This window comes from Phyllobates terribilis, unplaced genomic scaffold (genome assembly GCF_046119375.1).
Source record: "Phyllobates terribilis strain yellow unplaced genomic scaffold, ASM4611937v1 Scaffold_4__5_contigs__length_816908805, whole genome shotgun sequence".
Taxonomy (NCBI): Eukaryota; Metazoa; Chordata; class Amphibia; order Anura; family Dendrobatidae; genus Phyllobates; species Phyllobates terribilis.
In genome coordinates, this window is record NW_027362764.1 from 675,068,663 (window position 1) to 675,093,774 (window position 25,112).

The 25,112-nt window shown below is 44.2% G+C and overlaps 5 pseudogenes; all 5 read left to right on the top strand.

The window, feature by feature from the left end:
* The first annotated feature begins 12,114 nt into the window (after positions 1-12,114).
* LOC141267790 (5S ribosomal RNA) lies at positions 12,115-12,234 on the top strand (annotated as a pseudogene).
* Positions 12,235-13,257: 1,023 nt separating this feature from the next.
* LOC141269493 (5S ribosomal RNA) lies at positions 13,258-13,376 on the top strand (annotated as a pseudogene).
* Positions 13,377-18,965: 5,589 nt separating this feature from the next.
* Positions 18,966-19,085, top strand: LOC141267785 (5S ribosomal RNA; annotated as a pseudogene).
* Positions 19,086-19,353: 268 nt separating this feature from the next.
* LOC141268834 (5S ribosomal RNA) lies at positions 19,354-19,473 on the top strand (annotated as a pseudogene).
* Positions 19,474-20,496: 1,023 nt separating this feature from the next.
* Positions 20,497-20,615, top strand: LOC141269494 (5S ribosomal RNA; annotated as a pseudogene).
* The last annotated feature ends 4,497 nt before the right edge of the window (positions 20,616-25,112 follow it).

A 25,112-nucleotide genomic window follows, 5' to 3' on the forward strand; every position in this document is an offset into this window, starting at 1 on the left:
TGTGGGTCAATTATTATTCAACACCTATGTTTAATATTTTGTGGAATAACCCTTGTTTGCAATTACAGCTAATAATCGTCTTTTATAAGACCTGATCAGGCCGGCACAGGTCTGTGGAGTTATCTTGGCCCACTCCTCCATGCAGATCTTCTCCAAGTTATCTAGGTTCTTTGGGTGTCTCATGTGGACTTTATTCTTGAGCTCCTTCCACAAGTTTTCAATTGGGTTAAGGTCAGGAGACTGACTAGGCCACTCCAACACCTTGACTTTTTCCCTATTGAACCAGGCCTTGGTTTTCTTGGCTGTGTGCTTTGGGTCGTTGTCTTGTTGGAAGATGAAATTACAATCCATCTTAAGATCCTTGATGGAGGAGCGGAGGTTCTTGGCCAAAATCTCCAGGTAGGCCGTGCTATCCATCTTCCCATGGATGCAGACCAGATGGCCAGGCCCCTTGGCAGAGAAACAGCCCCACAGCATGATGCTGCCACCACCATGCTTGACTGTAGGGATGGTATTCTTGGGGTCGTATGCAGTGCCATCCAGTCTCCAAACGTCACGTGTGTGGTTGGCACCAAAGATCTCGATCTTGGTCTCATCAGACCATAGAACCTTAAACCAGTCTGTCTCAGAGTCCTCCAAGTGATCATGAGCAAACTGTAGACGAGCCTTGACATGACGCTTTGAAAGTAAAGGTACCTTACGGGCTCGTCTGGAACCGAGACCATTGCGGTGGCGTACGTTACTTATGGTATTGACTGAAACCAATGTCCCCACTGCCATGAGATCTTCCCGGAGCTCCTTCCTTGTTGTCCTTGGGTTAGCCTTGACTCTTCGGACAAGCCTGGCCTCGGCACGGGAGGACAACTTCAAAGGCTGTCCAGGCCGTGGAAGGCTAACAGTAGTTCCATAAGCCTTCCACTTACGGATGATGCTCCCAACAGTGGAGACAGGTAGGCCCAACTCCTTGGAAAGGGTTTTGTACCCCTTGCCAGCCTTGTGACCCTCCACGATCTTGTCTCTGATGGCCTTGGAATGCTCTTTTGTCTTTCCCATGTTGACCATGTCTGAGTGCTGTTCACAAGTTTGGGGAGGATCTTAAATAGTCAGAAAAGGCTGGCAAAAGAGATCTTTAATCCACACATGTGAAGCTCATTATTCTTGGTGCCTGAACTACTTCTTAATACTTTAGGGGGACCAAACAGAATTCTTGTGGTTTGAGGGATTGAATAATAAATGACACTCTGAATTAACTTTTAACGTTTTAAAAAAACAAAAAAACAAAAAAAAGTTGCTGCAGTGCATTTCCCACTTCCAGGCTGATCTACAGTACAAATGTCACAACGCCAAGTTAATTCCGCATGTGTCAACCACCTAAATCTGCAGGAGGTTGAATACTACTTGTACTCACTGTAATACCTAATTATGTATTATAATTTCCTCAGAATTAAATATATTTTTGTACCTTCAAATAAAGAAACATTTTTTTTTCAAACATACAAACATACGAGGCCTCTGTCACATCAATCACACTTAGCAGCTGCTGATTTACTCATCTGTCACCTTCACTCTGATATTCACAGATCTGTTCAACTCAAACATTCCACATATGAAGTTTTAGATATATATATATATATATATATTTAACCCAAAATTGTTGTATCCCAATTTATTAATGCGCATTGCCATATCAATTGAATATCTTTATATTTATATACTGGATTTTGGCTGTTGGAGCTGAAAAGAGGATATTGGTAAACCAGGGTAGGAGTCCTGAGGAGATAATTTGCATATTCCCACTGCATTTTGGGGTAAGTGAAGATTCACCGCGAGCTCAAAGAACACTGGATTTTGGCTGTTGGAGCTGAAAAGAGGACATCGGTAAACCAGGGGAGGAGTCCTGAGGAGATAATTTGCATATTCCCACTGCATTTTGGGGTAAGTGAAGAGTCTCCGCGAGCGCAAAGAACACTGGATTTTGGCTGTTGGAGCTGAAAAGAGGACAACGGTAAACCAGGGGAGGAGTCCTGAGGAGATAATTTGCATATTTCCACTGCATTTTGGGGTAAGTGAAGAGTCTCCGCGAGCTCAAAGAACACTGGATTTTGGCTGTTGGAGCTGAAAAGAGGACATCGGTAAACCAGGGGAGGAGTCCTGAGGAGATAATTTGCATATTCCCACTGCATTTTGGGGTAAGTGAATAGTTTCTGCGAGCTCAAAGAACACTGGATTTTAGCTGTTGGAGCTGAAAAGAGGACATCGGTAAACCAGGGGAGGAGTCCTGAGGAGATAATTTGCATATTCCCACTGCATTTTGGGGTAAGTGAAAAGTCTCCGCGAGCTCAAAGAACACTGGATTTTGGCTGTTGGAGCTGAAAAGAGGACATCGGTAAACCAGGGGAGGAGTCCTGAGGAGATAATTTGCATATTCCCACTGCATTTTGGGGTAAGTGAAGAGTTTCCGCGAGCTCAAAGAACACTGGATTTTGGCTGTTGGAGCTGAAAAGAGGACATCGGTAAACCAGGGGAGGAGTCCTGAGGAGATAATTTGCATATTCCCACTGCATTTTGGGGTAAGTGAAGAGTCTCCGCGAGTTCAAAGAACACTGGATTTTGGCTGTTGGAGCTGAAAAGAGGACATCGGTAAACCAGGAGAGGAGTCCTGAGGAGATAATTTGCATATTCCCGCTGCATTTTTGGGTAAGTGAAGAGTCTCCGCGAGCTCAAAGAACGCTAGATTTTGGCTGTTAGAGCTGAAAAGAGGACATCGGTAAACCGCGCGCCTAGTGGCGCGCGCATTTTGACGCTTTTTTTTTAAGCTTTTTTCACTGTTTTCAGAACATTAACAATAAGAACATGGAAGAGTCCAGGAGCCATTTGGTGAGCTCCATATCCTGCTACATGTTCACAGACTTGCCAGTGGAAAAGCCAAACTTCACATGCCAGAAATGCAAGCTTGTGTCCCTGTTGAAGGAAAAGTTGCGAAATCTAGAAGAGAGGTTAACTACCATGAAAATCATTAAGGAAGGTGAAGAGTTCTTAGACAGAGCAGAATTATCTCTTCATGATTCAGAAAGAGAAGAAATTCGAACTGCACCTGACGAAACAGAGGAATGGAAGCATGTGACCCACAGAAGCAGGAGGATCGAGAGGCAGTCAGCACCCATACTGCTCAGGAACCAGTACCAGGCTCTCACGCAGGAGAACCATGAAGAAATACAGCAAAATAAGACTTTGCCAGCAATGAATAACCTTGTAAGCCCTCAGAATCCTCCTGGATGGAAAAAGAAGAATGTTGTGAAGAAAAAACGGAGAGTGGTGGTCATGGGGGATTCCCTGTTAAGAGGACCAGAGGCCGCTATCTGCAGACCAGACATAACCTCAAGAGAAATGTGCTGTCTTCCAGGAGCAAAAATTAAAGATGTGTCTGACAGGATATCAAGATTCTTCAGACCTACAGATCACTACCCATTCCTGCTACTACATGTGGGGACAAATGACACCGCAAGAAAGGACCTGGAAACCATCTGCAGTGACTTTGAAGACTTAGGCAAGAAAGTGAAAGAATTGGGAGTGCAGGTGGTCTTCTCATCCATCCTCCCAGTGGATGGCCATGGAACAGTGAGGTGGAATAACATTCTACAGGTGAACAACTGGCTACGTCGATGGTGCCGTCAACAAGGATTTGGATTTCTGGATCACGGAATGAATTACCTATACGATGGACTACTTGCTAGAGATGGGGTGCACCTTACGAAGACTGGAAAACATGTATTTGGAAGTCGCCTTGCTACACTCATCAGAAGAGCTTTAAACTAGAACAATGTGGGAAGGGAAGCAAAAGGCCAGAAAAAGCCATACAGCTGACAAATACTATTGATATCTCTGCTACTGGAAGTGGAAAGGAAGAACAAAGACAAAACAATTTAAATAATAAAAATATGGGAGGAAGAGAAACCAATCACAAACTAAAATGTTTTTATACAAATGCACAAAGCATGGGCAACAAACAAGGAGAATTGGAACTACTAACGCAGGAAAAGGAATATGATGTCATTGGAATCACTGAAACTTGGTGGGACGATACACATGATTGGAATAAAAAGCTAAAAGGATACAACTTATTTGCAAGAAACAGACTTGATAAACGAGGAGGAGGTGTTGCATTGTATGTTAGAAAAGCGTATATCTGCACAGAGATTGAAGCTTCAGAGACTGGGAGTTCTGTGGAAACTGTTTGGGTAAGAATACAAGGAGAGAACAACGGAAAGGACACCATTGTAGGCATTTACTACAGGCCACCTGGGCAAGCTGAAGATATGGATGAACTCTTTATGTATCAAATGACCAAGTTCTCCAAAAAATATGACGTAGTGGTCATGGGAGATTTCAACTATCCAGACATTTGTTGGGAATCTCTGTCAAGTAAAACTAACAGGTCAAGCAAATTCTTATCCTCTCTTGCTGACAACTTTATCTTCCAAAAGGTAGGGGAGAAAACAAGTGGATCTGCTACTTTGGATCTAATCCTTATAAACAGGGAGGAAATGGTTGAGGAGGTAAAGGTGGCTGGGACCCTAGGAGGGAGCGATCATGCTATTATAAAATTTTGGATAACTAGAGGAGGAAGACATGTGAAGACTCAAACTTCAAGGTTAGATTTTAGAAAGGCAGATTTTAAGAGACTCAGAAAGAGAATAGGAGGGATCCAATGGCTGGATGTCCTTAAGGACAAAAATGTCAAGGAAGGATGGGAAATTTTTAAAAATGAGATTCTCAAAGCACAATCGTTAACAATCCCGAAAAGTAGGAAGAATGGGAAGCATTTAAGGAAACCAGGATGGATGAACACAGAACTTAAACACATGCTAAAAAGAAAGAAAGAAATGTTTATTAAATGGAAAGAGGGAGCCATATCTAAAGAAGATTATAATGCAGTCTGCAGATCCAGTAGGGCACGTATCAGGTTAGCTAAAGCTGACAATGAATTAAGGCTTGCAAGAGATGTCAAAAGCAATAAAAAAGGATTTTGGGGGTATGTCAAAAGTAAAAGAAAAGTCAAAGATGCTATAGGATTTTTACAGGATGAAAATGGAGAAATGGTAAGAGAGGATGTTGAGAAGGCCGAACGTTTTAATTCTTATTTTGCATCTGTTTTCTCTCAGAAAGAAAATGTAACATCAACTGATCTCCACTGTCCTTTTAAAGGAATAGAGGAATCCAAGTTATCTGTAAACAGAAAGATTGTGAGGGAATATTTAGCTAACATAAATGAGTTCAAGTCTCCAGGTCCAGATGAATTACACCCCAGAGTACTGAAGGAGATCGTAGAAGAAATTTTAGAACCACTCTCCATAATCTTTGAAAATTCTTGGAGAACAGGAGAAGTCCCAGAAGACTGGAGAGGAGCAAATGTTGTTCCTATCTTCAAAAAGGGGAAGAAGGTGGACCCAGGGAACTATAGGCCGGTGAGTCTGACTTCTATACCAGGAAAGATCTTTGAACAAATTATTAAACAACATGTATGTAAGTACATGGATAAGAATGAAGTGATTAACCAGAGTCAGCATGGGTTTGTAACTAACAAGTCATGTCAGACTAACTTAATTTCCTTCTATGACAGAATCACTGACTGGGTGGATCAGGGAAATGCTGTAGATATAGTATATCTTGACTTCAGCAAAGCATTTGACAAAGTATCTCACACCATCCTTATTGAAAAAATGACCAAGTATGCAATGGACCAGGCAACTGTTAGGTGGATTCATAACTGGCTTAGTGATCGGACTCAAAGGGTGGTTGTAAATGGCTTCACATCCAGCTGGATGAATGTCTCAAGTGGGGTACCACAGGGCTCCGTCCTGGGACCTGTATTGTTCAACATCTTTATCAATGATTTAGAGGAAGGAATTGAGGGTAAACTGATTAAATTTGCTGATGACACAAAGCTAGGAGGGATAGCTAATACTAGAGAAGAGAGAGAGAGGATTCAAAAAGACCTAAATAAACTGGAGCAGTGGGCAGCAACCAACAGAATGGTTTTTAACAGGGAAAAATGCAAAGTACTACATCTGGGCAATAAAAAATGAAAAAAGCATATACAGAATGGGAGGAATAGAGCTAAGCAACAGTACATGTGAAAAAGACTTAGGTATACTAATAGATCATAGACTGAACATGAGTCAACAGTGTGATGCAGCAGCAAAATAGGCAAATACAATTCTGGGATGTATTAACAGAAGCATACAGTCTAGATCACGTGAAGTCATTATCGGTCTTTACTCCTCTTTGGTCAGACCTCATCTGGAATACTGTGTACAGTTTTGGGCACCACATTTTAAAAAAGACATAGACAAACTGGAGCAAGTTCAGAGAAGAGCGACCAGAATGGTGACTGGTCTGCAAACCATGTCCTATGAGGAACGGTTGCAGGATTTGGGAATGTTTAGCTTGCAAAAAAGAAGACTGAGAGGAGACTTAATAGCTGTCTACAAATATGTCAAGGGCTGTCACATTGTAGAAGGATCATCTTTATTCTCGTTTGCACAAGGAAAGACTAGAAGCAATGGGATGAAACTAAATGGGAGGAGACACAGATTAGATATTAGAAAAAACTTTTTGACAGTTAGGGTGATTAATGAGTGGAACAGGCTGCCACGAGAGGTGGTGAGTTCCCCTTCAATGGACGTCTTCAAACAGAGGCTGGACAGACATCTGTCTGAGATGATCTAGTGAATCCTGCTTTGAGCAGGGGGTTGGACCAGATGACCCAGGAGGTCCCTTCCAACTCTACCATTCTATGATTCTATGATTCTATTTCTTTGAATATTCCCCAAGTACATATTATATAATATGAGAGTAAGTCACTGGAATTTCAGACACTTGAAAAAACTCTTGTCTTAGATTCTTTTTTCACTGGCTGCCCGGTCTTAAGTTACATCAGTTGAAAATGGAATGAATGGGATCCTAAACTATTACCTCAAAGTTCAAAGGCCACAGCTGTCACACGTCATGCTGTAAAGCTACTTTAATTTGCACGAACACTTCATGCACAGAAAATATTAAAAACACAAAAGAATTAATAAATATTACATATATATTATAGTTCAACTAGATATATTGTTATTATTTTAAAATGTTATACACATAAAATCATGCAAATTTTTCACTTCCTGTGTGAATAAAGAAATAAATCCATTTTAGAGTTCTTTGATCAAATCCTGCTTTGGAATGAAAACTCTAAGGAAATATAAGAAAATAAAATTAAATATCAAATTCATACAGAAACAGAATTATTTAAATATCTTATACATATATTGGTTGGTTCTAATGTAATTCAAAATATTGCTACTTAAATTTATATATATGAAGTTCTAATTTATTAATTAATATATATATATATATTTTATAAACGTATATATAAATACAATTATACACAATCTCTACTTAGACAAGTGTATATATATATATATATATATGTATATATATATATATATATATATATATATATGAACTATTAGAAACTATGTAACTACAATTTTACTGTATAAGATTATAAATAAATATTGAGACATTGTATTACATTTTGATACAACATTATAATTACAGTTTTTCCTTAGCCACTCCCTAAACCAAATCTTCTGTCTCTCTCAAATATCTCCAGGAACGCCCAATTTAGGAAAGACATTTTTCTATCCTTCAAAACCTCAGAGAACTGCCTGTTCTTCTGTCCACATTCCATGACGTCACTGTGAGTTGGTCGTCTCACCTGTCTCTGTCCATCAGTTTCAGCCATTTTCCTTTTTAGAGAATCACAGTTCTGACTGAGAATTAACTCATTCTGTGGAGAGATGGATCTTTGCACTGGCTGATATGGCTTATAACTAGTGTTGAGCGATACCTTCCGATATCAGGAAATATCATATTGGATTGGATCGGGCCGATACCCAAAAAGTATCGGATATCGCCGATTCCGATACCGGAAACCAATGCAAGTCAATGGGACACAAATATCGGAATGAAAATAAACCCTTTCTTTCCTTGTAGGTTAATTCTACATGAAGTAAAACAACTAAGAATAATGTAGAATGACATGAAAAGCCGGCAATTCAGCAGCGGCATACACCGGTACCCGACAATTTACAACAGAAAGAATAGAGCTTCACACATAGATTAGATAGATAGAAACATGTCAGTCACATATATATGAAGTACAGTGACAGTGTTGCTTACTGTACTTGTCATTTAGTGTAAAGGATTTTTTAAAAAAAATATTAGTGTTTTCGTGCACCGTCTCTTTAAAAAAGCCGGCCGGCAATTCAGCAGCGGTACCCGACAATTTATAACAGACAGAATAGAGCTTCACACATAGATTAGATAGATAGAAACATGTCAGCCACATATATAAGAAGTACAGTGACAGTGTTGCTTACTGTACTTGTCATTTAGTGTAAAGGATTTATTTAAAAAAATAATAGTGTTTTCATGCACCATCTCTTTAAGAAAGCCGGCCGGCAATTCAGCATCTGTACCCGACAATTTAGAATAGAAAGAATAGAGAATCACACATAGATTAGATAGATAGAAACATGTCAGTCACATATATATGAAGTACAGTGACAGTGTTGATTACTGTACTTGTCATTTAGTGTTAAAATAAAGGATTTATTTAAAAAAAAATTGGCGTGGGGATCCCCTTAATTTTAGGCTCTAGCGGAGGTTAAGCAGACAGCTGGGGCAAATGTTTGAAGCCTGGGAAGGGGGTAATACCCACGGAGCTTCCCAGGCTACTAATATCAGCCCCCAGCTGAATACCTAGCCTTTACTAGCTATTAAAATGGGGGAACCCCCCAAAAAAAATAACGTGGGGTCCCCCCTAATTTAATAGCTAGCACAGGCTAGGCAGACAGCTGGGGGCTGATATTAATAGCCCAGGAAGGGTGCCATGAATATTGGCCCCCTCCCAGGCTAGAAACACCAGCCGTCAGCCGCCCCAGAAATGGCGCATTCATAGGATGCGCCAATTCTGGCACTTAGCCTCGCTCTTCCACGCTGCCCTGGTGCGGTGGCAGGGGGTAATAGGGTTGGGGTTGATGTCAGCTTATAATGCCAGCTGACATCAAGCCCAGGTTAGTAATGGAGAGGCGTCTATAAGACACCCCCATTACTAACCCCATAGTCAAAGTTAAAAGAAAACACAAACACCCAGAATAAAGTCCTTTAATTGAAATAAAGACACAATTCTTTATTGTTCTAAATTAAACCATATTTACCATCACGCCCATTCCAGCTGAAGCCAACGATCTCCTGCAATAAAAGTAAAATAATAAAGCAACCTCATCCTTACCTTTCCATGGTTCCCACGACAGCTTCAGCTCTGCTACATCGAGATGACAGGCTGGACCGCAGCAGAACGCTGCCATCCAGCCTGTCATCCCGCAGACACTGAGAAGCGCAGGCATGCTTTCGCTCCTCAGTGTCTCTCTGTGACGTCATATTACAGTATCGGAATGCTCAACACTACTTATAACATATATGAAATCTTCTGCGTATTTGATAGAGTTCACTATGGGGATGACTCAGTCTAGGAGAGTTTGATATTGGCTTTTGGTAAGATTTTACCTTTCCTGGTTTTATAAATTTAGCTTGATTTATTTTCTTTTCACGATTCTCATGTTTTCTAACAAAATCCAGCATCTGCGCACATTCAAATAATGAATTTTTTTGTGATGCCATAACTTGGGAAACTGAATTTAGGAATTTGAATTTTTGTACAAAAGTTGTTATCATATGTTGTACTTTTCCATTTTTGATGAGAGCTTTGTACAACCGTTCAAATATGGACATGAATGTATATGTACATTCCTTCCTACCAATCCATAGTTTCTGCAGCTCTTCTATGTTGGGAAAATCCTTTGTGACACAATAAATCAAATATCTTAATCTGTCCGAATCATTTTCCCATCCATTAGGAGAGTCATTTTCACAGGGCATTAAATGTAAACGTCTGGACAATGTCACAGGAATCCATATTTTAAATAATTTATTCCTCTCCTCATTGGATAAATCAAACTTATCAGAGAAGCTCTCAAATGTCTCTGAATTTCTACAGGCATGGATTTTGACATCATATTTTGGCATGATTTTGTATAATTTCAGCAAATTTTTCCTCATTTTAATTTGGAGTTGAGCCTGGGTAATTCCAGAATTCTCTGATATTTTTAGTGGCTCTTGTACGTCCGTTCCTCCTACGTCACTCACGTCTCCTCCCACATCACCTAGTATGTCGGTTTCTCGTATGTCAGTCATGTCTCCTCCCATGTCAGGTTTCTGTATGTCCGTCTCTTGGTCAGACCCAAGGTCACCTTCAGTTACAGACACGTGTCTTACTTCTTTTTCATTTTCCACATTACAGTCAGAATCAGTATCACCGTCTGACACTTCTACACTATTTTCCTGCTAAGAAATCTCTAACACAAGACTATGAAAAAAATCTACCAAATGTAGAATATTTCTCAATTTCTGTTTGTCTCTATTTACCAATTTAGAAGTTAACTGTAAATTCTGCAATTCACATTCTTTGTATAAACTGAGCCACAAAACTTCTATGTCATCTCCTACATTAACTTTGAAATTAATATTACTTTGTTTAGCAAAAGAAGAAATTATATCCATATTTTGCTTACCTTAAGATTCCTTGGCTTCTCTTTATCAGCACGTCCTGTCTTCAGTTTGTCTGATTCTTTTCCTGTGTGATTCTGTTCCTTGTTAGTACCTCTGCTTCCTGTCTTTCCTCAGTCTGTAGGTCCTTTCTGCTTCTCGTGACAAACTAGTGAATTTACTGACACGTGAACAACAGCTGTTCAGCTCGTCAGGACTCCCCCCTTGTTCACGGAAGAAATTCACTTACTTAATTTAAAAAACAAAAAAACAGGACTGGCTGGCTCACCATTGTAAAATAATACTCTTCCTGTATTATTTTTTTCTACTGAGGACTTCTCAAAGTATCAATATCACGATATTCTTATAAAAAAATGTATCTATTTATTCTTGGATTGTCCATTAAAAAGAATCAGATTGCAGCAGGTACATACAATAATTAGTTATAAAGTAATTGTCCATTTGTCCATAATTAGCTTAATTGTTGAGATTCACCCATCTTTCCTTGGATCCTGGCTGGTAAATCATGTCTTTGTCCAGCATGTGTCCAGGCCTACATGTCATCTGCTCCTCAGCATGAAGATTCTGTGTCTTGTGGGGTGGGCAGAGCAAGAGAGCCCCCCCTTTCTGTACCATGGGCTTTTATAGCCAGTCGTATGGACACCTGTTCTACATATGGTAGTGAACCAAAAATACACACACAAATAGCGCATGTCAACTAGACACGATGGCTGAGGCATAGAACTCAGAAAAATGATTATCGATTAACATTGCAAATGAATTTCCATAATTAACCATTTAACAGAGACCGCCTGGGAATGCCAGGTGCTGTAGGCTTTTGCTTTTTCCTTCCTTCCACCAGCAGGGGGCACTGTCTTCTATGCCTTTTTTCCATTCCCTTTCACAAGTGCACACATTCATTCTCTTTTCTTTTTTTCATTTGCTTTCTCTCTTGCGCTATTTCATCTCTGCAAAATACCAGCATCCTTCTGATCACCTTGGGCCTCCAGCATTGTTGCTTATTTACTTTTAATAATAGGCTCCTTTTCACCAGGACTAGCATCTCCTGGGTGGCTGAAGGCAACCACCGGTAACCCCAAGCAGAAGACCTTTGCAGGCAACACGACCCTCCCCCCTGAAGAGCAGCTCAAAGTCACTGGCAACCATCTCACCCTCTTCCTTCATTCACCCCTGGACGTCTCGCTCTGCCCCCAAGTTACTTGTCCAGCTTGCTCTTTATGTCACATTACCGCGATGAAGGGTTTAGCCTGCAGGAGACCCTGTCCCAAGCCATTTTTGAAGACACCTGATGCGGCGGGTGAATCACTGCTAAACAAACCACACCTGTATGGACGGCACAGGCTTTGCATGGACCCTTCGGAGCCCGCCCCGTCACGGCCAGATTGCTCGCCACCAAGCGATCCTGAGAAAGGCTGGCCGGGCGATGGATCGAGCAGCGTCTACTGGCCATACCACCTTGGATATGCCCGATCTCGTCTGATCTCGGAAGCAAATCAGGGCTGGGCTCGGACAGTACTTGAATGGGAGACCTCCTGGGAACACCGGGTGCTGTAGACCATTTTGATGACGTTTTGCCCTACTGCCCAGCTCGGCTAGCATGGAACGGCGCCTTGCCGGACACCGACCTTAAGTAACTTAGATGATGGAAGCCCCAAGGCCTCTGAGCCAGTTGGCAGCTAAGTACGCTAGCCCGCCGCCTTCACGCAGGCCTGACACCGAGCTCCTTGCCACGGCTAGGAGTGCTTATTGACTCCACAGCTCGCCGTGTGGAAATGATGGCGTTAAAAGCACTCGGGGCCGTGAAGGGGCCAGGCTTTCAGCAGGTGCCCAGGGAAGGTTTTGGATGCCGGCCGCCTAGCGAGGGCCAGCAGAAGTAACATGTTTCTCTGCAAAGAAGCTTGTGTAACCAAGCCAGACGGCTGCCAAAGAGCTAACCTCACTGCAAGGAAGGCAAGGAAGGTGCGGAAGGAATTGGGGAGGGGGGGGTGATTCCTGCTAGGGCCCTGAAATCATAAAACAGGCAGGAGAGTCTGACGCATGGTGAGGTAGAGGTTGTAGGGGCAGATAGGGGGTGTTGTCACGTGCGAGCACGTGTGCATGCTGGTTTGTGTGTGAGAGTGCGCTTCCTAGGTGTGGCACACTGCAGACAGTCAAAGGGATTGTTCCCTTTCATTAAAAGTTAATCCCCGGCTGCAGGCTATTAGAAAGCAACTAACCGCGCTCTACTTACCCTACCCAGGTCTATCGGTTAATCTCGCCTCTGCTCCCGGCCTGTGGCATTGGCTGTGAAGCTGACGTTCCGTCGACAGCGCTGCAGCCGATCAGTGAGCTCAGCGGCTCTGAGTGGGGCCTTCTGTCTACAAGACCTTTTAAGGAAGCCAGCAAAAAAATTGAAGAGAAGGGAAAGCACAAAAAGACCTGGTCTTGCTGAGCACTGGAAAGGGCAGCCGGCAGCCAGACTTCAAAGTAGAAAAGCAGCAAGTGAGAGGCTTGTCTGTGCCTTCAAAGTAGAAAAGCAGCAAGTGAGAGGCTTGTCTACGCCTTCAAAGTAGAAAAGCAGCAAGTGAGAGGCTTGTCTGTGCCTACGGCCAAACCACTCTGTACACGCCCGACCTTGTCTAATCTTGGAAGCCAAGCAGGGTTGGGCCTGGTTAGTACTTGGATGGGAGACTGCCTGGGAATACCAGGTGCTCTAGGCTTTTGCTTTTTCTTTCCTTCCACCAGCAGGGGGCACTCTCTTCTATGCCTTTTTTCCATTCCCTTTCACAAGTGCACACATTCATTCTCTTTTCTTTTTTTCATTTGCTTTCTCTCTTGCGCTATTTCATCTCTGCAAAATACCAGCATCCTTCTGATCACCGTGAGCCTCCAGCATTGTTGCTTATTTACTTTTAATACTAGGCTCCTTTTCACCAGGACCAGCGTCTCCCGCGTGGCTGGAGGCAATCACCGGTATCCCCAAGCAGAAGACCTTAGCAGGCAACACGACCCTCCCCCCTGAAGAGCAGCTCAAAGTCACTGGCAACCATCTCACCCTCTTCCTTCATTCACCTCTGGACGTCTCACTCAGCCCCCAAGTTACGGGTCCAGCTTGCTCTTTCTGTCACATTACCGCGATGAAGGGTTTAGCCTGCAGGAGACCCTGCGCCGAGACATTTTTGAAGACACCTGATGCGGCGGGTGAATCACTGCTAAACAAACCACACCTGTATGGACGGCACAGCCTTTGCATGGACCCTTCGGAGCCCGCCCCGTCACGGCCAGATTGCTCGCCACCAAGCGTGTTACAACTCTCCTGTTAGTTTTTTTTTAGTTTGCTGGTCACATGACCATTTTGCCAATTTAATCCGGCTCTGCCCTCCTGGCTTTGCTGGACTTCATTTGTATTTACTACTGTTGAGCTAGCTTGTTGCTCTGTTGCCGTTCTCTGTTAGTTTTGCTAGGTCTTCTGACCCCTATGCCTTTTTGTTGTGTGTTTGTCTTTGACTGCTACTATTTCTGCTAGGAGGCGTCCAACTTTTCCCAGTCCCTAGATCTTGTAGGGATCCCTCCCTCACATCTATAGGTCTGCGTTCAGACTAGCCGAGGACTTTAGCGGGTCTGATCGCAGGATCAGGTTCCCCGTTACGTCGTAGGGATCTAGTTTAGTTCTATTGTAGGGATAGATCTCCTTTCTTTCCTTAGTCTCTGTAGCAGATCATAACAGTAATTCCAGCCATAAAAAAAAAAAAAAAAAAAAAAATTTCTCTAAGAAAAGACCTCCAGTTTTCCATCATGGTCTCGGTGCAAGATTTGGCTCAACGCTTGCAGGGACTCTCTCAGGAGGTGACCAAGCTCCAACAACACGTGAGTAGCTGTTCTGGAGCGCATTTTGTGGAACCTAAGGTACGTCTGCCTGATCTATTTTTTGGCAAACAACAAGATTTTTTTTCTTTTAAAAATGCTTGTCTATTATATTTTCGCTTGAGACCCGGATCCTCTGGTGATGAATCACAGCGCATAGGGATCATAATGTCACTTTTGCGCAAAGATCTTCAGGGATGGGCCTTCTCTCTCCAACCTAGTGATCCGTGCTTTAGATCAGTGGATAGTTTTTTTTCTGCTTTGGGTTTGTTGTACGATGATCCTGATCGTGTCTCATCTGCTGAGTCTGAATTAAGACGTTTGAGGCAGGGATCAGGTAATGTGGAAAAATATTGTTCTCACTTCCGTCGGTGGTCTGCCCAGGTGGGGTGGAACGATTCTGCTTTGAAAAGCTTGTTTCTTGCAGGGCTATGTGAAAGGGTAAAGGATTTACTGATTGCTTATCCCACACCTGGAAACTTGCAGGAGGCAATGCAATTAGCTATACGGGTGGACAGGAGACTGCGTGAAAGGGTTAATGAGAGCAAATCCTCTGCTATGTCAGCTTCGAGTCCTGAGAGGTTCTGTGCTGACAATGGAGAGCCGATGGCACCCCGCTCTCAGGAAAAAGACCGCCGACTTTCTGAAGGCTTGTGTTTCTATTGCGGAAATTCTGGTCATTTTATTAAGAGCTGTGTGCTTCGTAAGAAGAAAGAAAAAAATGGTCAGTCATGCTCGTATTGCCTGTTTAAATTCTAAGGGAGTATTCCTATCTGCCACTACTGCTGCTCAGGATGAATTAATTGAATTTCGGGTATTTGTGGATTGTGGATCTACTCTGAATGTGATTGATGGGGGATTCTTGGAAAAACTTAGATTAGAACCTAAAACTTTGTCATCCCCTATTGCTGTGGTTTCTGTTGATGGCTCGCCCTTGAAGAGTGTTACTCACAAGGTCTGTGAATTTCCCCTCACTATTAATGGTATTCATCAAGAGAATTTGGATTTGGTGGTATTGGATAATTTGCGTTCTCCAGTAATATTGGGGCTACCCTGGTTAAAATTGCACAATCCTGTACTGGATTGGTCTACCAATGAAATTAAGTCCTGGAGCCCTAAGTGTCATGACAAGTGTTGTAACGGGCGCATTGCTGCTGTGGATAGAGGGGAATTGCCTGTACCTATTCAGGATTTTTGGAGAGTTTTTTCTGAGGAGGAGTCGCAGGTTTTGCCTCCCCATAGAGACTATGATTGTACCATTGAATTTGTCCCTGGCGCGACTTTTCCTAAGAGTCGTTTATTTAATCTTACTATTCCTGAAAGAAAGGCTTTGGAAGAATACATACAGACAAGCTTGGCCGCCGGTCACATTAGGCCTTCCAAGTCTCCTGTGGCTGTTGGATTTTTTTTTGTAAAAAAAAAAGATGGCGGTTTACGTCCTTGTCTGGACTTTCGTGAGATTAATAAAATTACTGTACGCAATCCTTACCCACTGCCATTGATTCCTGATTTATTTAACCAGTTAGTGGGGGCCAAGTGGTTCTCTAAAATTGATCTCCGGGTGGCATACAATTTGTTGCGCATGAAGGAGGGTGATGAATGGAAGACTGCTTTTAACACTCCTGTGGGTCATTTTGAGAATCTGGTTATGCCTTTTGGTCTCACCAATGCTCCAGCATTTTTTCAGAATCTTATTAATGATATCCTTAGACCTTTAATCGGCAAAAATGTGGTTGTGTATTTGGATGACATTTTGATTTATTCGCCGGATCTGGAGTCTCATTGGCGAAGCGTAGGTGAGGTATTACAGTTATTAATGGACAATTCGCTTTTTGCTAAGCTGGAGAAATGTGAGTTCGCTGTACAGAGAAATAGTTTTTTGGGCTACATTATCTCCAGTGAAGGTTTTGAGATGGACCCGGTTAAAGTTCAAGCTGTGCAGGAATGGCCTAGGCCTATTGGTTTGAAATCGATACAGAGGTTTTTGGGTTTCGCCAATTATTACAGAAAATTCATAAAAAAGTTTTCTATTATTGTCAAACCGCTGACCGATCTCACCAGGAAAGGTGCTAATGTGGTTCATTGGACTTCTGAGGCCATTGAAGCTTTTGTGTTTCTAAAGGAGAGGTTCACCTCTGCTCCCATCCTTATGCAGCCTGATGTGACTAAGCCGTTTTTGGTTGAGGTTGATGCTTCTTCGGTGGGGGTTGGTGCGGTGTTGTCTCAGGAAAACAAGGATGGAGTACATCCCTGTGCCTTTTTTTCAAAAAAATTTTCCGAGACTGAACTTAATTACGATATTGATAATCGGGAATTGCTGGCGATTAAACTCGCATTTGAACACTGGCGTCATCTCTTGGAAGGTGCTGAATTTCCCATTCAGGTTTTCACTGATCATAAAAATCTGATCTATCTTGATGCTGCCAAGCGCTTGAATGCCCGTCAGGCTAGGTGGGCACTTTTTTTCTCGCGGTTTAATTTTTCCGTTACTTACATCCCGGGTACCAAGAATGTTAAAGCGGATGCTTTGTCTCGCAGCTTTTCTCCCATGGTCGGTGTTGAGGAGGAAGAGGAGACCATTTTACAAGAAGGTGTTGTGATTGCTGCTTTGGACTCCATTTTGGAGGATGAGATTCTTAAAGCACAGGAGAATGCCCCATCTAACACTCCCCATGGGAGGTTGTTTTTGCCTAGGACCTTTAGGAGAGATTTGTTTGTTGAGTGTCATGAATCTCGGTTGGCAGGTCATCCAGGAATTTCTGAGACCAAGAGACTTGTGGGTCGCAGTTTTTGGTGGCCTGGATGGCAGAAGGAAGTCATTAAGTGGGTGCGCCAATGTACTGTGTGTGCAAGATCCAAGTCTTCGCATGCTCCTGCTGCGGGGTTGCTTTGCCCTCTGGAGGTTCCTAGTGCACCTTGGACACATCTGGCTATGGACTTTATTACTGACCTTCCTCCCTCTGAAGGTTTCACGGTCATCTGGGTGGCCGTGGACCGTTTTAGCAAGATGTGTCACTTGGTTCCCTTCATCAAACTGCCTTGCGCTAAGACACTCGCTAAGGCCTTTGTCAAGGAGATTATCAGACTACATGGTGTTCCTACTGACATTATTTTTGATAGGGGACCTCAGTTCGTGGCTCGTTTTTGGCGTGCCTTTTGTGACAGGTTGGGAGTTCATTTGTCGTTTTCATCCGGATATCATCCTGAGTCTAATGGCCAGACAGAAAGGAAGAACCAGGATGTTGAGCAGTTCTTGCGTTGTTTTGGGGCAGACAATCAAGAGGGGTGGTCTGAGTTTCTGCCACTTGCTGAATTTGCTCTTAACAACCATACATCCTCTTCTGCTGGGTGTTCGCCTTTTTTTTGTTGTTCTGGGAGACATCCGTCTTTTGGGTCATTTTCCAAATTGGTTTCGGCTGTGCCTGAGGAGGAGAGTTTTTCCGGTCATTTGGAGAGAGTTTGGACGGATGTGCGTGGTAATCTTCAGGAGGCTAACAAAAAATCTAAGAGGTACTTTGATAGGAAACGGCAAGAGATTTTGTTTGCGGTTGGTGACATGGTTTGGTTGTCCTCTAAGAATCTGCGATTGAGGATTCCTTCTAAAAAATTGGGTCCCAAGTTCGTAGGGCCCTTTAAGGTACTTCAGATAGTTAACCAATCTGCTGTTAGGCTGGAGGTTCCTACGTCCTGGAGGATTAATCCGGTGTCTCATGTTTCTCTGTTGAAAAAAGCTGATGAGTCGGATGGTGACGCCTCTGCCACTGTTCCTCCGGTGGTGGAGGACGGGGAATATGAAATTTCCCGCATCCTAAATTCTAGACGGTATAGAGGGAGTTTGCAGTATCTCGTCGCTTGGAAGGGTTTCGGACCTGAGGATAACTCATGGGTGAGAGCGGATTATGTTTCTGCCCCCAGACTTGTCCGAGCGTTTCACAGGAGGTTTCCTGGTAAGCCTGGGCCTAGGGGATCCGGAGGATCCTCTTAGAAGAGGGGGTACTGTTACAACTCTCCTGTTAGGTTTTTTTTTAGTTTGCTGGTCACATGACCATTTTGCCTACCTGGCTTTGCTGGACTTCATTTGTATTTACTACTGTTGAGCTAGCTTGTTGCTCTGTTGCCGTTCTCTGTTAGTTTTGCTAGGTCTTCTGACCCCTATGCCTTTTTGTTGTGTGTTTGTCTTTGACTGCTACTATTTCTGCTAGGAGGTGTCCAACTTTTCCCAGTCCCTAGATCTTGTAGGGATCCCTCCCTCACATCTATAGGTCTGCGTTCAGACTAGCCGAGGACTTTAGCGGGTCTGATCGCAGGATCAGGTTCCCCGTTACATCGTAGGGATCTAGCTTAGTTCTATTGTAGGGATAGATCTCCTTTCTTTCCTTAGTCTCTGTAGCAGATCATAACAAAGCGATCCTGAGAAAGGCTGGCCGGGCGATGGATCGAGCAGCGTCTACTGGCCATACCACCATGGATGCTCCTGATCTCGTCTGATCTCGGAAGCAAAGCAGGGCTGGGCTCGAACAGTACTTGGATGGGATACCTCCTGGGAACACCGGGTGCTGTAGACCCCTGGACGTCTCGCTCCGCCCCCAAGTTACGGGTCCAGCTTGCTCTTTCTGTCACATTACCGCGATGAAGGGTTTAGCCTGCAGGAGACCCTGCGCCGAGACATTTTTGAAGACACCTGATGCGGCGGGTGAATCACTGGTAAACAAACCACACCTGTAGGGACGGCACAGCCTTTGCATGGACCCTTCGGAGCCCGCCCCGTCACGGCCAGATCGCTCGCCACCAAGCGATCCTGAGAAAGGCTGGCTGGGCGATGAATTGAGCAGCATCTACTGTCCATACCATCTTGCATACGCCTGATCTCATCTGATCTCGGAAGCAAAGCAGGGCTGGGCTCGGACAGTACTTGGATGGGATACCTCCTGGGAACACCGGGTGCTGTAGACCATTTTGATGACGTTTTGCCCTACTGCCCAGCTCGGCTAGCATGGAACGGCGCCTTTCCGGACACCGACCTTAAGTAACTTAGATGATGGAAGCCCCAAGGCCTCTGAGCCAGTTGGCAGCTAAGTACGCTAGCCCGCCGCCTTCACGCAGGCCTGACACCGAGCTCCTTGCCACGGCTAGGAGTGCTTATTGACTCCGCAGCTCGCCGTGTGGAAATGATGGCGTTAAAAGCACCCGGGGCCGTGAAGGGGCCAGGGTTTCAGCAGGTGCCCAGGGAAGGTTTTGGATGCCGGCCGCCTAGCGAGGGCCAGCAGAAGTAACATGTTTCTCTGCAAAGAAGCTTGTGTAACCAAGCCAGACGGCTGCCAAAGAGCTAACCTCACTGCAAGGAAGGCAAGGAAGGTGCGGAAGGAATTGGGGAGGGGGGGGTGATTCCTGCTAGGGCCCTGAAATCATAAAACAGGCAGGAGAGTCTGACGCATGGTGAGGTAGAGGTTGTAGGGGCAGATAGGGGGTGTTGTCACGTGCGAGCACGTGTGCATGCTGGTTTGTGTGTGAGAGTGCGCTTCCTAGGTGTGGCACACTGCAGACAGTCAAAGGGATTGTTCCCTTTCATTAAAAGTTAATCCCCGGCTGCAGGCTATTAGAAAGCAACTAACCGCGCTCTACTTACCCTACCCAGGTCTACCGGTTAATCTCGCCTCTGCTCCCGGCCTGTGGCATTGGCTGTGAAGCTGACGTTCCGTCGACAGCGCTGCAGCCGATCAGTGAGCTCAGCGGCTCTGAGTGGGGCCTTCTGTCTACAAGACCTTTTAAGGAAGCCAGCAAAAAAATTGAAGAGAAGGGAAAGCACAAAAAGACCTGGTCTTGCTGAGCACTGGAAAGGGCAGCCGGCAGCCAGACTTCAAAGTAGAAAAGCAGCAAGTGAGAGGCTTGTCTGTGCCTTCAAAGTAGAAAAGCAGCAAGTGAGAGGCTTGTCTACGCCTTCAAAGTAGAAAAGCAGCAAGTGAGAGGCTTGTCTGTGCCTACGGCCAAACCACTCTGTACACGCCCGACCTTGTCTAATCTTGGAAGCCAAGCAGGGTTGGGCCTGGTTAGTACTTGGATGGGAGACTGCCTGGGAATACCAGGTGCTCTAGGCTTTTGCTTTTTCTTTCCTTCCACCAGCAGGGGGCACTCTCTTCTATGCCTTTTTTCCATTCCCTTTCACAAGTGCACACATTCATTCTCTTTTCTTTTTTTCATTTGCTTTCTCTCTTGCGCTATTTCATCTCTGCAAAATACCAGCATCCTTCTGATCACCGTGAGCCTCCAGCATTGTTGCTTATTTACTTTTAATACTAGGCTCCTTTTCACCAGGACCAGCGTCTCCCGCGTGGCTGGAGGCAATCACCGGTATCCCCAAGCAGAAGACCTTAGCAGGCAACACGACCCTCCCCCCTGAAGAGCAGCTCAAAGTCACTGGCAACCATCTCACCCTCTTCCTTCATTCACCTCTGGACGTCTCACTCAGCCCCCAAGTTACGGGTCCAGCTTGCTCTTTCTGTCACATTACCGCGATGAAGGGTTTAGCCTGCAGGAGACCCTGCGCCGAGACATTTTTGAAGACACCTGATGCGGCGGGTGAATCACTGCTAAACAAACCACACCTGTATGGACGGCATAGCCTTTGCATGGACCCTTCGGAGCCCGCCCCGTCACGGCCAGATTGCTCGCCACCAAGCGTGTTACAACTCTCCTGTTAGTTTTTTTTTAGTTTGCTGGTCACATGACCATTTTGCCAATTTAATCCGGCTCTGCCCTCCTGGCTTTGCTGGACTTCATTTGTATTTACTACTGTTGAGCTAGCTTGTTGCTCTGTTGCCGTTCTCTGTTAGTTTTGCTAGGTCTTCTGACCCCTATGCCTTTTTGTTGTGTGTTTGTCTTTGACTGCTACTATTTCTGCTAGGAGGCGTCCAACTTTTCCCAGTCCCTAGATCTTGTAGGGATCCCTCCCTCACATCTATAGGTCTGCGTTCAGACTAGCCGAGGACTTTAGCGGGTCTGATCGCAGGATCAGGTTCCCCGTTACGTCGTAGGGATCTAGTTTAGTTCTATTGTAGGGATAGATCTCCTTTCTTTCCTTAGTCTCTGTAGCAGATCATAACAGTAATTCCAGCCATAAAAAAAAAAAAAAAAAAAAAAAATTTCTCTAAGAAAAGACCTCCAGTTTTCCATCATGGTCTCGGTGCAAGATTTGGCTCAACGCTTGCAGGGACTCTCTCTGGAGGTGACCAAGATCCAACAACACGTGAGTAGCTGTTCTGGAGCGCATTTTGTGGAACCTAAGGTACGTCTGCCTGATCTATTTTTTGGCAAACAACAAGATTTTTTTTCTTTTAAAAATGCTTGTCTATTATATTTTCGCTTGAGACCCGGATCCTCTGGTGATGAATCACAGCGCATAGGGATCATAATGTCACTTTTGCGCAAAGATCTTCAGGGATGGGCCTTCTCTCTCCAACCTAGTGATCCGTGCTTTAGATCAGTGGATAGTTTTTTTTCTGCTTTGGGTTTGTTGTACGATGATCCTGATCGTGTCTCATCTGCTGAGTCTGAATTAAGACGTTTGAGGCAGGGATCAGGTAATGTGGAAAAATATTGTTCTCACTTCCGTCGGTGGTCTGCCCAGGTGGGGTGGAACGATTCTGCTTTGAAAAGCTTGTTTCTTGCAGGGCTATGTGAAAGGGTAAAGGATTTACTGATTGCTTATCCCACACCTGGAAACTTGCAGGAGGCAATGCAATTAGCTATACGGGTGGACAGGAGACTGCGTGAAAGGGTTAATGAGAGCAAATCCTCTGCTATGTCAGCTTCGAGTCCTGAGAGGTTCTGTGCTGACAATGGAGAGCCGATGGCACCCCGCTCTCAGGAAAAAGACCGCCGACTTTCTGAAGACTTGTGTTTCTATTGCGGAAATTCTGGTCATTTTATTAAGAGCTGTGTGCTTCGTAAGAAGAAAGAAAAAAATGGTCAGTCATGCTCGTATTGCCTGTTTAAATTCTAAGGGAGTATTCCTATCTGCCACTACTGCTGCTCAGGATGAATTAATTGAATTTCGGGTATTTGTGGATTGTGGATCTACTCTGAATGTGATTGATGGGGGATTCTTGGAAAAACTTAGATTAGAACCTAAAACTTTGTCATCCCCTATTGCTGTGGTTTCTGTCGATGGCTCGCCCTTGAAGAGTGTTACTCACAAGGTCTGTGAATTTCCCCTCACTATTAATGGTATTCATCAAGAGAATTTGGATTTGGTGGTATTGGATAATTTGCCTTCTCCAGTAATATTGGGGCTACCCTGGTTAAAATTGCACAATCCTGTACTGGATTGGTCTACCAATGAAATTAAGTCCTGGAGCCCTAAGTGTCATGACAAGTGTTGTAACGGGTGCATTGCTGCTGTGGATAGAGGGGAATTGCCTGTACCTATTCAGGATTTTTGGAGAGTTTTTTCTGAGGAGGAGTCGCAGGTTTTGCCTCCCCATAGAGACTATGATTGTACCATTGAATTTGTCCCTGGCGCGACTTTTCCTAAGAGTCGTTTATTTAATCTTACTATTCCTGAAAGAAAGGCTTTGGAAGAATACATACAGACAAGCTTGGCCGCCGGTCACATTAGGCCTTCCAAGTCTCCTGTGGCTGTTGGATTTTTTTTTGTAAAAAAAAAAGATGGCGGTTTACGTCCTTGTCTGGACTTTCGTGAGATTAATAAAATTACTGTACGCAATCCTTACCCACTGCCATTGATTCCTGATTTATTTAACCAGTTAGTGGGGGCCAAGTGGTTCTCTAAAATTGATCTCCGGGTGGCATACAATTTGTTGCGCATGAAGGAGGGTGATGAATGGAAGACTGCTTTTAACACTCCTGTGGGTCATTTTGAGAATCTGGTTATGCCTTTTGGTCTCACCAATGCTCCAGCATTTTTTCAGAATCTTATTAATGATATCCTTAGACGTTTAATCGGCAAAAATGTGGTTGTGTATTTGGATGACATTTTGATTTATTCGCCGGATCTGGAGTCTCATTGGCGAAGCGTACGTGAGGTATTACAGTTATTAATGGACAATTCGCTTTTTGCTAAGCTGGAGAAATGTGAGTTCGCTGTACAGAGAAATAGTTTTTTGGGCTACATTATCTCCAGTGAAGGTTTTGAGATGGACCCGGTTAAAGTTCAAGCTGGGCAGGAATGGCCTAGGCCTATTGGTTTGAAATCGATACAGAGGTTTTTGGGTTTCGCCAATTATTACAGAAAATTCATAAAAAAGTTTTCTATTATTGTCAAACCGCTGACCGATCTCACCAGGAAAGGTGCTAATGTGGTTCATTGGACTTCTGAGGCCATTGAAGCTTTTGTGTTTCTAAAGGAGAGGTTCACCTCTGCTCCCATCCTTATGCAGCCTGATGTGACTAAGCCGTTTTTGGTTGAGGTTGATGCTTCTTCGGTGGGGGTTGGTGCGGTGTTGTCTCAGGAAAACAAGGATGGAGTACATCCCTGTGCCTTTTTTTCAAAAAAATTTTCCGAGACTGAACTTAATTACGATATTGATAATCGGGAATTGCTGGCGATTAAACTCGCATTTGAACACTGGCGTCATCTCTTGGAAGGTGCTGAATTTCCCATTCAGGTTTTCACTGATCATAAAAATCTGATCTATCTTGATGCTGCCAAGCGCTTGAATGCCCGTCAGGCTAGGTGGGCACTTTTTTTCTCGCGGTTTAATTTTTCCGTTACTTACATCCCGGGTACCAAGAATGTTAAAGCGGATGCTTTGTCTCGCAGCTTTTCTCCCATGGTCGGTGTTGAGGAGGAAGAGGAGACCATTTTACAAGAAGGTGTTGTGATTGCTGCTTTGGACTCCATTTTGGAGGATGAGATTCTTAAAGCACAGGAGAATGCCCCATCTAACACTCCCCATGGGAGGTTGTTTGTGCCTAGGACCTTTAGGAGAGATTTGTTTGTTGAGTGTCATGAATCTCGGTTGGCAGGTCATCCAGGAATTTCTGAGACCAAGAGACTTGTGGGTCGCAGTTTTTGGTGGCCTGGATGGCAGAAGGAAGTCATTAAGTGGGTGCGCCAATGTACTGTGTGTGCAAGATCCAAGTCTTCGCATGCTCCTGCTGCGGGGTTGCTTTGCCCTCTGGAGGTTCCTAGTGCACCTTGGACACATCTGGCTATGGACTTTATTACTGACCTTCCTCCCTCTGAAGGTTTCACGGTCATCTGGGTGGCCGTGGACCGTTTTAGCAAGATGTGTCACTTGGTTCCCTTCATCAAACTGCCTTGCGCTAAGACACTCGCTAAGGCCTTTGTCAAGGAGATTATCAGACTACATGGTGTTCCTACTGACATTATTTTTGATAGGGGACCTCAGTTCGTGGCTCGTTTTTGGCGTGCCTTTTGTGACAGGTTGGGAGTTCATTTGTCGTTTTCATCCGGATATCATCCTGAGTCTAATGGCCAGACAGAAAGGAAGAACCAGGATGTTGAGCAGTTCTTGCGTTGTTTTTGGGCAGACAATCAAGAGGGGTGGTCTGAGTTTCTGCCACTTGCTGAATTTGCTCTTAACAACCATACATCCTCTTCTGCTGGGTGT